Source organism: Nuphar pumila, chromosome 13 (assembly GCF_984573655.1).
Source record: "Nuphar pumila chromosome 13, dmNupPumi1.hap1.1, whole genome shotgun sequence".
Classification (NCBI taxonomy): domain Eukaryota; kingdom Viridiplantae; phylum Streptophyta; class Magnoliopsida; order Nymphaeales; family Nymphaeaceae; genus Nuphar; species Nuphar pumila.
Genome location: NC_143261.1, coordinates 27457816 through 27475868, shown reverse-complemented (window position 1 = coordinate 27475868; position 18053 = coordinate 27457816). Strand labels below are relative to the sequence as shown.

The 18053-nt window shown below is 39.7% G+C and overlaps 1 non-coding gene across 1 annotated transcript; it reads right to left on the bottom strand.

Annotated features, from left to right (window-relative positions):
• Window positions 1-579: 579 nt before the first annotated feature.
• Window positions 580-682, bottom strand: LOC149818184 (small nucleolar RNA R71). Its single transcript, XR_016427470.1, has one exon. It is a non-coding gene; the product is annotated as a small nucleolar RNA R71 (small nucleolar RNA).
• Between the last annotated feature and the right edge of the window lie 17371 nt (window positions 683-18053).

Below are 18053 nucleotides of genomic sequence, written 5' to 3'. Positions count from 1 at the left end.
AATTTTGTGTTATTTACATTTTAGTACCTGTGTAGTTTAGATTTAGAGTTAGGTTGTTTGCGTACATCTGGTCTTAGTACCAGTGTATGCAGGGTCGACGAGGTCTAGGAACCCCATTACACCCATTTGTTGACAACCCAGAGAGAATTTTACATTCTCATCGAAGTTCGGCAACAATGGCTGACATGGATCCTCCACCTCCACCCCCAGTTCTTTCACGCCCTCTGAGGGAATACTTCATTCCCACAGACTATGTTCAGGCATCCTGCATTCGGAGACCCGATGTAGGAGCGCAGCATTATGAGATTAAGGCCAGCATTATTCAGATGCTTCCATCCTTTTATGGCCTTAGTCATGAAGATCCCTACCGACATTTAGATGAATTCCTCGAAATCTGTTCTACTGTTAAGATACAGAATTTCGATGATGATGCAATGAGGTTGACTCTATTCCCCTTTTCATTGAAGGACAAAGCCAAGTATTGGCTAAAATCCTTAGATTCTGTAGAAATAGAGTCATGGGATCAATTGCAACAGGAGTTTCTTCGGAAATATTTTCCCATTGGTCGTACGAACCAATATCGTAGAGCCATCACTAGCTTTTCAGAGCTAGATGGTGAGCGCTTTCATGAGACCTGGGAGAGAATGAAGGATCTCCTCAGGAAATGTCCCCATCATCAGGTGCCGAAATGGCAACTGGTGCAAAGCTTCTATGATGGATTGTCTGATAAGAATCGTCAGATGATCGACTCTTCATGTGGAGGGACATTCATGCTGAAGAGCGAGGACGAAGCATGGAGGCTATTTGATACATTGGCCGAGAATTCACTCCACCATGCTTCGAGCTCTCATTCTGATAGAGCCACACCCAGCATTCAGAAGAAAGCTGGTGTTCTTGAGATTGGTCCATCTACTGCACTACAGTGCAAGGTAGACATGATTGCTCAGAAGCTGGACCAGCTTCTCTCAGGACCATCCACTACACAACAGGTGTGTACTCTTTGTGCCAGTCCGGCACACGAGATCACTGAGTGCCCTTCGGCAGCTCAGTACCCTGAATTTGTTCAAGAACAAGTTCAGGCAGCTCAGGGTTACGTCAGACCGCCGAATAACCCATTTTCATCGACATATAATTCGGGTTGGCGTAACCATTCCAATTTTTCATGGAAGAATCCACAGTCTTTCATACAGATGCCTACATCCTCTCAGCCAGTTCGGCAGCCATCTTTTACTCAGTCATTTCAAAGACCGAACTATTCTCAGTCTTCTTCTTCTTCTGTCACTCCCCCGATTCAGCAGGAGTCTGCCCCACAGACATCTTTTGAGGAGAGACTTCTCCAGGCATTCCAAGAGGTGAAAACCTCTAATCAGAACGCCTTCGAGAAGTGTAGCCAGATTTTGAGCTCGCATACGCAATCCATTGCGAAGTTAGAATCACAAATGGGACAGTTAGCTGAGGCTATTAGTAGGAGACCCGAGGGTACATTGCCGAGTCAGGCTGTCATGAACCCGAAGGGTAAGGACCAGATGACTGGAGGCCTATTTCATACTGAGACACAGCAGCAGGCTAAATCAGTTATGGCCTTGAGGAGTGGACGTGAGTATCATGTCGAGAGCAGAGAGCGAGAGAGTAGAGAGAGGATAGAGGAGCCAGAGACCATTGTTTCACCTACGTCGGCTCAACCATCATCCCCATCATCATCTTCATCATCATCATCATCTTCATCCTCAGAGAAGAAGAAGGATAGGAGTGAGCCTTCTCACAAAGAGGAGGAGTCAGCATAGTATATTCCCCCACCACCCTATCCCAAAGCATTAGAGTCTCCCGGGTTTAGAGGGAAGCAAGGTGCGAAGATCCAGGACATGCTTGATATATTCAAGCATGTGCAGATCAACCTACCTCTGCTTGATGCGATTCAGCAGGTGCCGGCATATGCCAAATTCCTGAAGGAGCTATGTACGCAGAAGAGGAAATCTAGAGAGCGAGTTCCTAACAGGGTCCATCTGACTGAGCAGGTGAGTTCAGTACTTCAACATCAGACACCACCAAAGCTCAAGGACCCTGGAGCCCCTATCATTGCATGTACCATAGGAAATATCCGGATAGAACGCGCATTGCTCGATCTTGGAGCAAGCGTGAACATTCTGCCCGGGTATTTCTTTGATTCTTTCAGGCTAGGAGAGATGAGATCGACTCCGATTATACTTCAACTGGCAGATCGTTCTGTCAAGGTACCGAGAGGTGTCTTGGAAGACGTGCTAGTTAAGGTGGATGACTTTTATTTTCCAGTCGATTTCATTATTCTTGATATGGAAGGAGTAGACAGCCAGCACCAGACTCCGATTATTTTAGGCAGACCATTCTTGGCGACTGCCAATGCGTGCATCAACTGTAGGACCGGAGCCATGGATCTCTCATTCGGCAATCGAAAGGTCAAGCTGAATATTTTCAATGCCGCGATGGGACCAGCAGAAGACATGGACTGCTTTCATGTAGACATTGCACAGGAGTTAGTGGAGGAGCAGCCCGAGTTGTACATTACTGAGGATTCTTTAGATTTGTACCATATAGAGAAGAATAGTAGTGTAGATAGTATAGATGTGTCTAGAGTGTCGTCAGAGAGACCACCTTGGGGAGCTGTCAGGGAGCCTCTTCCACCACTTGCGGAGACCCCCACCAAATCATCGATCGAGTCACCTCCGAAACTTGAGCTGAAGCCCTTACCAGATTCACTCAAGTATGCTTATCTCAGAGATGATGAGACTCTGCCTGTGATCATCTCGTCCTTGCTCACTGAGGAGCAGGAACAGAGGTTGTTGACTATTCTTCGAGAGCACAAGGCAGCGATTGGCTGGGGAGTTGCTGATCTGAAGGGGATTGATCCTTCATTCTGCATGCATAGGATCCATTGTGATGAGGAAGTCAAGCCATTTAGGGATATGCAGAGAAGGCTAAATCCCAACATGAAGGAAGTGGTTAAGAAAGAGGTAGTGAAGTGGTTGGATGCTGGAATCATTTACCCTCATTCTGATAGCCAGTGGGTCAGTCCGATTCAGGTTGTGCCGAAGAAGTCAGGACTCACTATGGTTGAGAACGAGAAGGGTGAGAGAATTCCGATGAGGACCACTACAGGATGGCGAGTCTGCATCGATTATAGGAAGCTGAATGTGGCAACTAGGAAAGATCATTTCCCATTGCCATTCATTGATCAGATCTTAGAAAGACTCGCAGGGCAGAGCTACTACTGCTTTCTAGATGAATATTCAGGATACAATCAGGTAGTTGTCCATCCTGATGACCAGGAGAAGACCACATTTACATGTCCTTATGGCACCTTCGCGTTTAAACGTATGCCGTTTGGGCTCTGTAATGCCCTGGCTACTTTTCAGAGGTGCATGCTTGCTATCTTCTCGGACATGATTGATGATGTGATGAAAGTTTTTATGGACGACTTTTCAGTGTATGGCTCTTCTTTTGAAGATTGCCTCCAAAAACTTGCTCGAGTACTGAGTAGGTGTGCGGAGACCAATCTCGTCCTGAGTTGGGAAAAGAGCCATTTTATGGTCCAGGAGGGGATTGTGCTAGGACACATTGTGTCCAAGCATGGTATTGAGGTTGACAGAGCGAAGGTGGAATCCATTTCCCGTTTGACTCCACCCACCTCTGTGAGGTAGATTCGATCATTTTTAGGGCATGCAGGATTTTACAGGCGGTTCATAAAAGATTTCAGCAAAATCTCTCGACCGCTCTGCACTTTAATGGAGAAAGATCAGCCCTTTGTTTTCGGTGAGGATTGTATGAAGGCCTTTGAGATTCTCAAAGAGGCCTTGATTACTGCACCTATTTTGAGACCTCCAGATTGGACTCTCCCATTTGAGATTATGTGCGATGCATCTGATTACGCTATGAAGGCCATTTTAGGACAACGCATTAATAGGAAGCCCTATGTGATCTACTATGCGAGTAGAACTCTGTCTGATGCTCAGATGAATTATACTACGACAGAGAAGGAGCTACTTGCGGTAGTTTTTGCATTGGATAAATTCAGGTCCTATTTACTCGGTTCGAAGGTGGTTGTCTATTCTGACCATTCTGCATTGAAATATTTGTTGAATAAGAAAGACACCAAACCGAGATTGATTCGTTGGATCCTACTACTACAGGAGTTTGATCTCGAGATTCGAGATAAGAAGGGAAGCGAGAATGTAGTAGCAGACCATCTTTCCAGACTGATCGTGGAGACCACGCAGGATCAAAGGCCGATCAGTGATTCTTTCCCCGACGAGTAGATCATGTCAGTCAGTACACCGCAGTTACCCTGGTTTGCAGATATTGTGAACTATCTGGTTTCGAGGCAGATACCTAAGCATTAGAACAAGAATGAGCGTGAGAGATTCCTATCTCAGGTAAGGCACTATTATTGGGATGAACCAGAGTTGTTCAAATACTGTGCAGACCAGATCATTAGGAGATGTGTTCCGGAGGAAGAGTACCAGTCCATTCTGAATTTTTCCCATTCGTTAGCCTGTGGAGGGCATTTTAGTAGTAGGAAGATGGCTGCAAAGGTTTTGCAGTCAGGATTTTATTGGCCCACACTCCACAGGGATGCTCATGAGTTCTGTAGGCGATGTCTTCGATGTCAGCAGATTGGGAACATGTCCAAGAGGGACATGATGCCCTTGCTTCCGATTTTGATAGTCGAGATTTTTGATGTTTGGGGCATTGATTTCATGGGACCATTTCTGCCTTCATTCGGAAAATTCTACATTTTGGTGGCAGTTGATTATGTGTCCAAGTGGGTCGAGGCTGTGGCAACCAAGACCAATGATCACAAAGTAGTGCTTAAGTTCATTAAGCACAACATTTTCAGTCATTTTGGGGTGCCACGTGCGATGATTAGCGATGGTGGCAAACATTTTAGGAATATACACATAGCTTCTCTTCTGAGAAGATATTCTGTCAATCATAGATTCACCACTCCATATCATCCGCAGACTAGTGGACAGGTTGAAGTGTCCAATAGGGAGATTAAGCGAATTTTGGAAAAGACAGTTCGCCCGGACCGCAAGGATTGGTCTCAGCGCTTAGATGATGCCCTTTGGGCATATAGAACTGCATTTAAGACTCCCATTGGTATGTCCCCGTATCGCCTTGTATTCGGGAAAGCATGCCATCTTCCTGTCGAGCTAGAGCATAGAGCGTACTGGGCTATCAAGAAATTGAATTTTGACCTCACCCAGGCTGGCAAAGAGAGATCACTGCAACTCTCAGAATTAGAGGAACTCCGAAATGATGCGTACGAGAATGCCAAATTATACAAAGCTCGCACGAAAGCATTTCATGATAAGCATATTGTCAGAAAAGTGTTTGAACCAGATCAGAAAGTGTGGCTATACAATTCTCGTTTGCATTTATTCCCAGGAAAGTTGAGATCGAGATGGACAGGTCCTTACATCGTGAAAGAAGTATTTCCCCATGGAGCAGTGACATTATTCGATCCTATGACCCAAGGTACATTCAAGGTAAATGGGCAAAGACTGAAGCCCTTCATTTCAGATGCCTTGCAGGATGGTGAGTGTGAGATAGTGCATCTCACGAAGGCATGAGGATTCGACCAGAGGGATGTATCATATGTACATTAATTTGTTTTTCATTTCAGGGTTTTTCTTTATTCAGTATTTCATTTCATATGTGCTAACATTTGTTTTGATGTATGCAAGATGAATCTAACACTTAGTGTATCAGTTACCAGGTGCATGGAAGAGCTTTCAAAGAATTCAGAGATCAGATGAAATTCAACTTCAGAAGCTCAAAGCAAATCAGGTTGTATCTATCCTTTCTCCCATATTTTTGTTAGTGTCTTTTAGTGTGCATGTGCATTACATTTTTACTTATTTTGTATGCCACTAGGGACAGTGTCATTCAAGCATGGGGGGGTGGTTTAGATGCATGCACACAAAAATTTCAAAATTTTTTGTATGACTGGTAATCTAAGTAGGCATTTGAGAATAAGTTGTAGCATATATGATTATTTTTGGCATAATCTAACAGTTTATAAATTTTTAAGCCCCATAATTTTTTTTCTCTGAACTGAGTCAAATAGAGTAGTTATTCATGAGAAAATTCAAAGAAAAGATAGTATTTGATTGTTAGAAAATTTTGAATCACTTTAGTATAAGTATGCACAGTATGTTTTCTGAAAGAAATAAGCAAATGGAAAGATGTGTTTGAAAAATGAGTTTAAAAGAATAGAGCTACGTTTAGTTGTTGATGTCTTCGTGAATCCTAGTAGTGGAACTCAGACACGAGATGAAGTGTTTGAGTATCTTAACGAAAAGGATAACGAAGGAGATCATCTTCTTGTCTAAGTCGATATCTGTGGCCTTTGTAGTTCGAGTAAGTAGAATCTGAAGGGTGTTTTACACCTGGTGCCCCAAAGCCAGCTGGTTTGGGAGCCACCGGTTCGAAAGCTTGTTACATGGACTGCATAGAAAGCCTAAGAGATAGAGACATTGCACATGACGAGAGGCAGACTATACGTAAACTATTAGAATAGAAGGTCTAGTGACTCGAGCAATTAAGTCTGAGGGATACTTTGTATCTAGTGCCCTAAGGTTGGCCAGCCTGGGAGTCACTGACCCAAAGCTCGCTACACGGGTCACGAAAACTGACTATTCGAAATAGTGCTCATATGAGAAGAATGCGCAAGAGTTCAAAAGTTGAAAAAAAGAGTGAAAATGAGAAAAAAAAAGAATGTGCTGTATGAGAAAATTTTCATTGCTTAGGCATATATGTGTATTACTGTGCAGAAAATATACAAGTGAGAATAAATGAGTAAAACATGAGAATACTTGACTTTCAGAGAAAAATCATGAACTAGCTACAATATTAGAAAAGTGAAGGAAAAGAATTTTTACTGTGGCGGCATGAGATTTTTAAACTTGTTTTGAGAATGTCAATTACATGAAATATTTGTTCCAACTGCATTCTTAAGAGCCTCATATTTTTGAAAAATCATCCTCGCATTTCATTGATGTTTGTGGGTAGCATCTCTGCAAACCCTCACGAAACCTTACTCGTCCTCTAGTGTAAGCTAGGGGTTTAAAGGGCTTGTTGCATACGCTAAATGCAACCGTGATTCCTACGAAAGTGAGTTAGTATTATGCATTCATGCTTAGCATTTCTTGTCTTCAGTGCATATCATGATTAGGGTTTGTTAAGGGACTAACAAACATTTAAGCATGGGGGTATTTGATGATGCATGAAATGCACATCATGTAAACAAGTTTTTCATGCATTTTGTATCAAGTTTAAGGTTTTAAACCTATGTTTAGATGTGTTTTGATAGTAAGGGGCTATGGTTCGAATTTCAGAAAAATCGGAGTTAAAATGAGAGAGTTATGGCTATTTCAGTGTTTGGGCACATATTTCGAGGTGGATCGGATCCATATCCGACCCATTCAGGTCAATTGGACCTTGGATCAATTCTTAAAAAGTCCAAAACCCAACCCACACACCTATCCATATCCAAATTAAAAAAAGTTTTGCAGAAAACCCCCCAGAAAGTGGCGCCTAGCAATATTTTATTTTTTAACATTTTTTCTGAAAAATGTCAAAACTATAAATAATTTTTTTTCAAGAACCCTATGCGTCTTTGGCTGTGTTTGGATGCCCCTTGCAGTGAATCTACTCCAGAAACTCCTTCCTCTCCATCTCCCCCACGTGTTGGCCATTGAAGACCGGTCTATGCTTGATTTTTAAGCATATTTTCGATCTTTCTTTTGTTCATTTCCATTTCTTTCTTGTTCCTTGCTGTCTTTTCACCACTTTTCTGTATTTTTGCAGGTGTAGCAGAGGTGAAGACCATTAACCTTGGGCGGGAGTGCGAAACACACCACCAAGGTGAGCCGGCCCTACCTCCATCCGGCTTTCTACTCCCTCCGATCAAGAATCGGCTCACATTCCACCGTCGGTGGATCTCCAACGTGTAGCAGCTGCAAAGGTGCCATTTTTTGGTGAAGTACAGCATTCTCGAACTGTGTAGGACGTCCATCTCCAGCCACGGTCCGCTCTTCTTCATCCCCCCCGGTCGTTGGATCTTCCAAAAGGTAGGTCTTCTTCTTCCTTCTCTTCTAGCTAAAACCGAAGTGTGTGTGGTTTTCTTCTTCTTATTTTCTGAGTGTTTCTTGTTTTTCTTCTCGTTTCAACCTTAGATTAGATTTCGTGCATAGGACAGCACGTTAGATTAGGTTTATTTGTTTGCTTGATTCATTGAAATCGATTGTTTTTTTTTTAGATTTTTCATGCCTTTTTATTAAAAATCGGCTAGATCTTCATCTAGCCGATTCTTCAAATTTCTCATAGGCGTTCTTGGGGCTGTTTTACAGAAAATCCAATAAAAAAAAGTGTTCATTTTGAATCACCTTAGTCATTTTTGTGTGGGTTGCATTTGATTTTAATTTAAAAGAAAAATCCAAAAATCGGCTAGACTTATTCTAGCCGATTCTTGATTTTTACAAAAATATTTTTCTTTGCTCTGATTTTTTTTATGTCCAGCATGTGTGTTGAGCTGTTTTGCTGAAAATCCAATTATAAAAGTTCATTTTAAGTCAGTTTATTCGTAGGTTGTGTTTGTGTCTTGTTTGTTTTCACTTTTGAAAAAGAAAAAAATCGGCTAGAGATATTCTAGCCGATATTTACATTTTCGTTAAAAGTGTGTTTAGGTTAGTAAGACATGTGGTTTACTGTGTGTTTAGTATGTTAACAGTAGCATAAACTTGTGTTAGTCATTTCATTGTTTTAGGGTTGATTTAACTAAGTGTTTTAATCATTTTTTGTTTTTGTGTTTTGACTCTATTGACGAAAATTACAAAAATCAAGTTTTCTTTTTTTTCATGTTTTTAATTCCAGCATAGTGCTGTTCTTGTTAGCATTTGTGTAATTAGGAGTCTTTTTTTTATTTTCTAATTTAATCTTATCAAAATAGTGATTATTTATTTTTATTGCTTTTTGTTAATTTATATTTTTATTTTTAATTTTCGTGTGGATCTTCTTCTTCCCCAAGGTGGGGCGGCGGCCATTAGAGCTCTCCTTGAGCTCTTGGTCGATTTTCTTAGAAAGTTTTAAATGTCATTAGTTGAGTTAGGAAGACGTCTAGGTTCAATGTATTAGGGTTTTCTTTCCTAGCCGTTTTTAGGGGTTAATTAAATAGGTTTTGAGAGTTAAGTTAGCATTAACTCCTAGGAAATCGTTTTTCCCTTTAATTCCTTTTATTCCCTAGGTAGATTTAATTCTTTTAGTTTAGAAAGTAAAGCCAATTAGTGTAGACGATTTTTGAGAAGGAAAGCAATTAATGCATTGAAATGTGGAAAGTTTTTGGAAAAAGTTAAGTTTCAAAAATCGTGTGGGGTATTTAAAGAAGGATTTAATTCTTGATTGCCTATTAATAGGGAGTTACAAATTGAGATTTGAAAAGCCAATTTGAAAATCAATTAAATTTCCAAAGTAGGTGTTTATGGGTTCAAGAAAGAAATAATTGCATTTAAATTCTTGGTTGGAAAGCCAAAATCGTGTGACTATCTAGGTTGGACGGTTTGAATTCTCCAAAAAGGAATTAATTTCAATTAAAGGCTTTCCCTCACCTTGATTTTGGAAATTGCATTGATCCATGTTTCCCAATTGGATTTAAAAGCTCATTAAGGTTGTAACTCCCCATTAGAAGGACGATTTTGGGACTTCTCCATTTCCAAAATTATCTTTGAATTTTTATTGTGTGCCTATCCTTATAACCGACCTCAATTGACTAAGTTAACCCGAGTCAAGCTTGATCCAAGCCTATCCCAACCTACCTAACTCAAACCGAGCTTAGTTGACGAAGTCAACCCTAAACCGAGTTCAACCTAGTCTTAATAAGCCGAAGTCCAAGACCAAGACCTAACCCGAGTCACGTTTTAGTCTAACCCAGGGTGAGTCCAAACCGAGCCTAGGTCGAGTCAACTCTAGTCTAAGTCAAACCTAATCTAGGTTAAACCAAGTTGAGTCAACCTTAACCAAGTTAACCCAACTCTATCCAAGTCAAACCGAGTCCACCTAAGTCAACTGAACCTAGTTGACTAAGTCAACTCAAAACCGAACCCAATTAGTTAGGCCAAACCTATACCAAGTCCATACTAGTCCGAGTCGAGTCAAACATAGCTCGAGCCTACCTAATCCAAACCGAGTTCTCCCAAACCAACCCTAACCCTAGCCTTTGTTCTTTAGTGAATTAATTTCATTTAGTATTATTTATGTTGTTTTTTATACTAATTAGTTTATTTATCTAAGTTAGTTTTAGTGTAGAAGTGTGTGTACGGATATCGTATTTGTTTCGTATGTGTGAAATGTGTTTATGATTGTTTGAATTGGTAATTAGATATTGTTTAACTTAGTAGTCGTATTGCATTTTATTGTTTAGCATAGTTGCATTTGCATTGTTAGTTAACGTAGTTCTAGTCATAATTTGCTTATCGTGTTTTGCTCGTCGTGCATTTAGCGTATTCATAATAGTCATCTGCATATGCACTGTTATACAGTGTCATTTAGATTGCATTAGGTTTGCTTTGTCTTTTAGAGTGTTAAAATAGATTCATAAAGTGAATAGTGCACTCAAATAAAAACCAGATTTTTGCCCTGTCGCACCAGCAGTATTTTCTGTGCAAAAATTCTGTGTTTTCCAAAAAAAATTATTCTATTCACTTGATAGTTGTGTTATTTGACTGCAGACCAAATTTCAGCTCATTCGGAGTTGATTTGGTCTGATTTTTAAGCGTTTTGCGAAAACCGCTTTTTCTGGATTTTAAATTACAGGACTGTCGATATCCTGATTTTTCCCAGATTTGAAACACTTATATCTGGAGTTCCAGATATCGTTTTTTCATTCTGTAAAAACTGTCAGATTGTTTAATCTGTCAGTTGCAGAACAGAATAAATTTTGGGAAAATCGGACCTTGTTTGCCCTGTCAAACAGTGGTTTTACGATAACCTGTCAGAAAGCTACTTTACACTAGTTAGGGGCAGTTTCATAATTTTATTAGTTTCAGCATTTTAGACTTGTTTTCAGTAGTTTCTGCATTTTAGGAGTTGCATAATCATCACACAACATTAGTAGAAGTAATTTGGTTAATTTTAGAATTAATTTAGTATTTTATTTAATTTTTGTTTGATAAGTAGCATTTGTTTTATGATTTTTGTAAAATTAGAATTAGTTTTAGTTATTGTTTGCATTGTTAGAATAGAATTCTAACTTTGTATTTTCTGCATTTTTAGGTGAAAAGCATATTTAGTTTCCAGGGTTATTGTCCAAGTGCAAAGATTCTCTAATTGGCGAAAAGACGGAAAGACCCTTGGTGTGGAGCAGAAGACTGAGTGCTTGTTTATTTTCCTTTTAGTGATTAATTGTAGTTGTATTAACTTTATAATTGTAGATTGACATTTGTCATTAATAAATTAAATTTTCTAGAAATATTGTGATTAATTCCTGTTCCCTGAGGATTCGACCCGTACTTATCACTTTGTGGAAAGTCGGTTTTTATATTTTTGGTTGACGATTTTCCAAAGTTTTATTGAAAATAATTGTTTTAAAAAGATCATTTCAAAATATCAACCAACTATGTAAATATATATATTCATTTAGGTCAGGGATTTATTAAGACTGTAAGAAGAAAAGTTTTTGAAATTAACTGCACATGGCATTGGATAATCAAATGCATATTGTACTACATTTCTCTTGTATTCAAAACCCTTCTATGATGCATATGTCCTACTGTTTCAAATGTATGAATGAGTCGTACGCTTGAAAGATTAGTTGCCTAGTAAAATACTTGCATTCTGAAATAGTTTGTGACTGCTTAAATATGAAAATTCTGGAATATATGTGGGTATTGAGGAAGGGGTATATAACCATGCTCTCTAAGGAATTAATGGGCTGTAATTCTCTAATTGCTTGTGAGAAATTTAGACACATGCCTGGCCGAATGGACAAGATGGATTAGATACCCGAGGTGGGTATTTGGAGATGATAATTGATGTACATTGAAAGATAAATCTAAAGATAAATCTAAACTTAATGGTTGTGTGCTTGACGGGTTTAAAGGCACTGGGGCATCAGGGTTTTTGTTGTAGAATTTGTAACATGAGAAATAGTTGGTTTTTTCTTTGGTACAGGTGTATACCTGATAAGAATGTTGTATTTCCAGAATTTGAAGTCATTTTCGGTTTGCATTTGGTTATTGTGATATCAAAGGGGATGACTATGCCTATAATTTGAAAGGGGATTAAAAAGGGACTGTGCGATGATCTGCATATAGGAAATTTCTTGTTAATTGATTTCCTTTATTTTTGAAATCTGGCTATCCTCAAATGGAACATTGTTGTGTATACCGAAACATGGGCTAGATGTGTTTGATGATGCAGCACCATACAATGTTTTGAATTAGACTTAAAATCAGTATGTGTTCCAACTGACTATGTATGTATATATATATGTCTTGGTTACTATTGATTTCCATACATTTTCGTAGTCAGCTAAATGATGTAAATATGATTTCCTATTTTCATAAATGGATATACACAATCCTAAATAGTTAATTCATGAATAGTGTGATACACTTCTGCTAGGTAGATGAATTATTAAGGTCCGATAGAATCTTGCATGTGTTACCTAATGTTTTGCTTTAGGTTGTTTATTAGCATAATCGACGGTGCTTGCTGAACAGCCAACTTCAGCTGATCCAGTTGGCTGGGCTGGTTGACTGGCTCGGTTGAATGAACTGAATGGACTGAGTGAAATGAATTGACTATATTTCTAGCTAGGAGGTTGGCGGGTCTGGGATTGGTAAGCCCGACTAACTTCCCTAGCATATGGCAAAACTTAAGCTTTTGCCCAGTAATTATGTAAATGTTGTTTTGCTTTTCATCATACTAGTTGTGAAATCTGGAATGTGGGCATGACTTGGTTATTGATAATTCTTCTTGGGCATGAATGCTTGATTCATTATGTGAAATGGTACATGAACACTCACTCAAAAGAAGACATGGGTTGGTTGATACCCGTATGTGATGTAAGTAACACACATATAGTGGAAATGCATATGATTGATAATTGACATGCATATGATTGGGTTATGATTGCATGAGTGTACATGCTTTTGGCATTATTGACATAGTGTTATAGGTAAACACTACTTTGTTTTATTATGTGATACACCGATGGCCTAAATGGACCATTATCGGCCTGGAGAGTCGTGGGTTTGGTTTCCTTTCACATATGTTTTTAATTGCATCACTTAAACCACATAAGATGGTTTGGCACGTTATTACACTGTTCTAGTGGTTTATATGGGTTGGAGTCCCGAATGGGTCCCCGCAAGGGAGGATGCGGGTTTTTACTTTACTTTTGCATATGGTGTTGCAAACTTAAATAATGGACTTAAATAAAAAATATAATGAATAAGAACAGTGTAATATACATTCTGAGATATCTCATCTGGAGTATGAGAATCTTGGATATTCGGTCTTGGGGAGACTGTGAGGATACAAAAACTCTGTGTGCGTGAATTTGGTCCCCAGAACCCGATATTGAGGTTCTTTCTCCTGGCCACGGTTTTAGGGAGAGTCCGTCACTTTACCCGGGAGTGGTGTGTTTGACACAACTGTTGTTTATGGTACCAAGGAAGTGACACTTGTAGGCGTGGGGTATCCCTTGTGTCCCCGACATTAGATGTGGAGGTCTAATGTTTCGATGGATGGTGCTGTTTCCTGATATCGGTCGAGGGCTAAGTTGGAACCCAGTAATAAAATACAAATTGTGTGTTAAGCTACCCTTAGGACCTACTTGACCTCGGGGATTGTACCCGTTTGGTGTATCCGCGGGCCACAGTAATTAAAAAGAGGAACTTAAAGATGTGTGCATTTAATAGGACATGCATATGGAAAGATGGAACTTAAATGAAAGATAACAAAAGAAATCATGCATTGCACATAATCATGCATTTTTTGTTATGCATTAGATCATGCATGTTTGAATGATTATTGATATCATGACATAATTTGGTGGTGGCATATGATTTACTTTGTGAAATCATGCTCCAAGGTTTGATTATTTAGTTCTTGATATATGACACTGCTTTACTGTTCTTGACTGGTGAGCATATGCAATTATTGGTAGTTATGGATATTTGAATGCTGTAAATTTTATATCTGCACTCACTCAAATCACTGCATGAAATCCTATCCATGTTTTTTTTCTCACCTGGTTTCTTTAGAAGTAGCTGTGCTTAGAATTTTGGTTCTGACACCCTACTTTGTTGGTTTTTCACAGGTCATGGTAAACAGTGAGGCTGGACTGGCTACTGGGGATGAATGAGAGTCATACTTGGGCTTGTCAGCTTCAGTAGAGAACTTAGTGTCTCTTTCTTTTGTCTTAGTTCTTCTTGCTTCTTTTCAGTTGTTTCTTTATTTTCAGTTGAATAAAATCTTGTTTTTGAAATTTACTCTTTCTCATAAATAAAGAAATTGGTTTGGTTCTTATGGATGATGATTGCAACTTCGTTTGTGGTGGTTGGGCTATCCAATGGAGATTGGAACTGTGAGGACCCCAGATCTCTCGGAAGGTTTCCGCAACTCTTAGAAAAAAAAAATCTGCATTTTCAAAGGGTATGGATTGGGGTCGTTACATTTTCCTTTATGTATTTCAATTTATTATTGATATAAATTATAAATTTAGAATAAGAATTTAATTTCCTACTTAGAATAGGGCTGCATTGCATATAGTGTATTTTTCAATAATGTTAATGTGTGATGGATGATGATTCATGCATATTCAAATTTATAATAGTCTAGACGAATGGCACATGCACTCGCTTGTAAGGAGTTGATAAACTCGATGGGTTTCGTATTTGTAGCCATAGTCAGAATACGAACAATATCCAGATTTATCATCTCCTTTTAAGCCACAAAGAGCCTACATTCTTAGGCTATTTTAAAAAATCATAGCATATTTTCTAAACTTTTCTAAGTATTCCCCCCTTTTAGAATCAAATGAGGTATATTCAATGCATATTCGTGGCCATAATCAGGAATATGTGCTGAATTTATTTCATGTAAATTCTATAAGGCACATAAATTCTTTTACAAAAGGTTTTCTCAAACTTCTTCAGAAAATATTTTCTCAAATTGCATTCATACATCATCTAGGTTAGATTGCATCATGAATAGCTTTTCACAGGGCCACACGCCCATCCTTTTGATCAATTTCAGAGTTCAAAACTTAGAAAAATCGATTTTCTTAAAAATCTCTAATGTTTCTTCAGAATTTGATTTTCTCAAAAGAACTCCTTTTCTTCATAAATCAATTTTACCTTCTTAAAAAATACTTTCTCAATGCAATTCACGATTTTTAAAGTGTCATCTTTTCCAAGTATTCCAAGCAAACATCATATTTTCAATCCGCATTTTCTAAAGTTCATACCACGTGCCTGATTCTTTGTGCATTTAGGAATAGAACATCGATTTAGACAAGTTGAGCAAAGCAAAACATATGATTGATCTTTGGTTCGATTACCTCTGGTTATGGCGCCAGAAACGGTCGAACCTCGTACCGACAAGCGAGTCCCATTCTTCAAAATTTTCTCGCATTTTAAAACGAAGGCAAGTTATTTTCAAAAACTTTTTAAAAGGTTAGTTTGACTTACAAAAGTAAAATTTTACAATAATAACAGGCGTTGGCCCTGTTTGAGATCCTGAGCGAGAATTTGATGCACCATGCTTTGGCCTCATGATCTGAGAGGGCTACACCTGCCCCTCTTGGTGCCAAGAAGGCTGGTACTTTCTAGTTAGGGACAAACCTTGAGTTGCATAACAAGGTTGACCTGCTAACCTAAAAATTAGATCAACTGTTGTCGAATCCCTCTCTAGCCATGAAAGTGTGTGTGCTTTATGCTAGCTCAGTACACCATGTTTTTGACTACCCTGCGGCACCACAATACCCTGAGTTTGTCCAGGAGCAAGCTCAAATGGTACAAGGTTTCGCTAAACCCGTGCCCAACCCATTTTCCATCACCTATAACTCGGGTTAGCGAAACCATCCCATTTTATCGTGGAAAAATCAACACAACCAACCCCCATCCCTTCCCAGAACCCACCCAGGCAAGGCGGTTATGCGCCTGATTTCCAGCGGTCAAGTTTCTCTTCAGCTCAGCCTCTACCCCAAGAGCCTATATCCAATTAGTCCTTTGAGGACAAGATGTTGCAGGCCTTCTCAGATATCAAGGCGAATTTGAGCTTCCACACACAACCTATTGCCAAATTAGAGATGCAGATGGGACAGCTCGTCGAGGCGCTTAACAGAAGAAGCGAGGGGACACTGCCTAGTTAGTTGGTAGTTAACCATAGGGGTAAGGAGCTGATGCATGGCTTGCACATGACAAATACCCATTAAGAGTAGGCTCAAGCGGTTATAACCCTTACAAGCGGAAAACAATATAAAGCGAGGGAGGCCGCAGAAGAAAGTGAGAGACCTAGTGAAAGCAGCCAGTCCCTACTGTCATACCTTAGGAAAGCGTGAGGGATCCTTCTTCTGAGCCTTCCAAGTCCTATATACCCAAAGCCCCCTTTTTTGAGGCGCTAGGGAGGCCAAAGTTGTTCGGCAAGCAGAGACTGAACATGCAAGAGATGCTTGAGATATTCAAGCACGTTCAGATAAACCTCCTCTTGCTTTATACGCAGAAACAAAAATTACAGTCCAATGTGCCGAAGAAGATTTATTTGATTGAGCAAGTGAGTGCAGTGCTCCAGCACCAAACTCCACCGAAGCTCAAGGACCCAGGAACTCCTATTATTTCATGTGTTATAGGAGACATTACTGTCGAGCATGCTTTGCTCAACCTTGGAAAAAGTGTGAATAACTTGTCGAGTTTCTTTTATGACAAATTCAGATTAAAGGAGATGAAGTCGACACCTATGACCCTTCAACTAGAAGATAGATCGATCAAGGTCCCATAAAGGATTTTTGAGGGCTTATTAGTCAAGGTGAAGGATTTCTATTTCCCTATAGATTTTATCATTTTGGATATGAGGGCATGGATGAAGTGAGGTAGACGCCCATTATTCTTGGTTGCCCCTTCCTGGCTACTGCCAATGCATGCATCAATTGCTACACTGGTGCGATGGACGTTTCGTTTAGCAATAGAAAGATGAGGTTGAACATTTTTAATACAGTGATGGGCCCTGCAAGAGAGGATGCTTCTTTCCAGGCTGATTTGGTTCAGAACCTGGTAGAAGCAGAGCCGATATAGACGTTGAGTGATCCAACTCAGGATGATGATGATGAATCACTCAAGAGAGATAGCCTTGGATTGATTGATAGACGGTCTGATGAGCTGAATTGGACCTGGCACTTTGACCCACTCCCTGAGTTGACAGAGAAGCCTACCCGATCTTCCCTTGAGAGTTTGCCCGAACTTGAGTTAAAGCCCTTACCAGCTTCACTTAACTATGCCTTTTTAGGCAAGAATCAGGCTCTCACCATCATCATTTCCACAGACCTGACGAACATCCAAGAGTGTCAGCTTCTTCAGGTTCTGCATGAGCATAAAGAGGTGATTGAATGGTCGGTGGTAGATTTGAAGAGGATAGACCTCTCCTTTTGCATGCATCAGATTATCATGCATGAGGGTGCTAAGACCTCAATAGAAATTCAAAGGAGATTGATACCCCATATAAAGGAAGTGGTGAAGGAGGTAGTCAAATAGTTTGATGCAGAGATCATTTATCCCATCTTCGATTGTCAGTGGGTGAACCCCACCCAGGTTGTCCCCAAGAAGTTTGGGCTCACTGCTCTTCTGAATGAGAAGTGAGAGAGCATCCCCATGAGGACTACCATGGTGTGACAAGTGTGCATCAATTATAGAAAGTTAAACAGTGCAACGCAGAAGGATTATTTCTCATTGTCGTTCATCGACCAGATTTTGGAGAGACTCGCAGAACAATATTATTTCTGTTTCCTAAATGGGTATTCA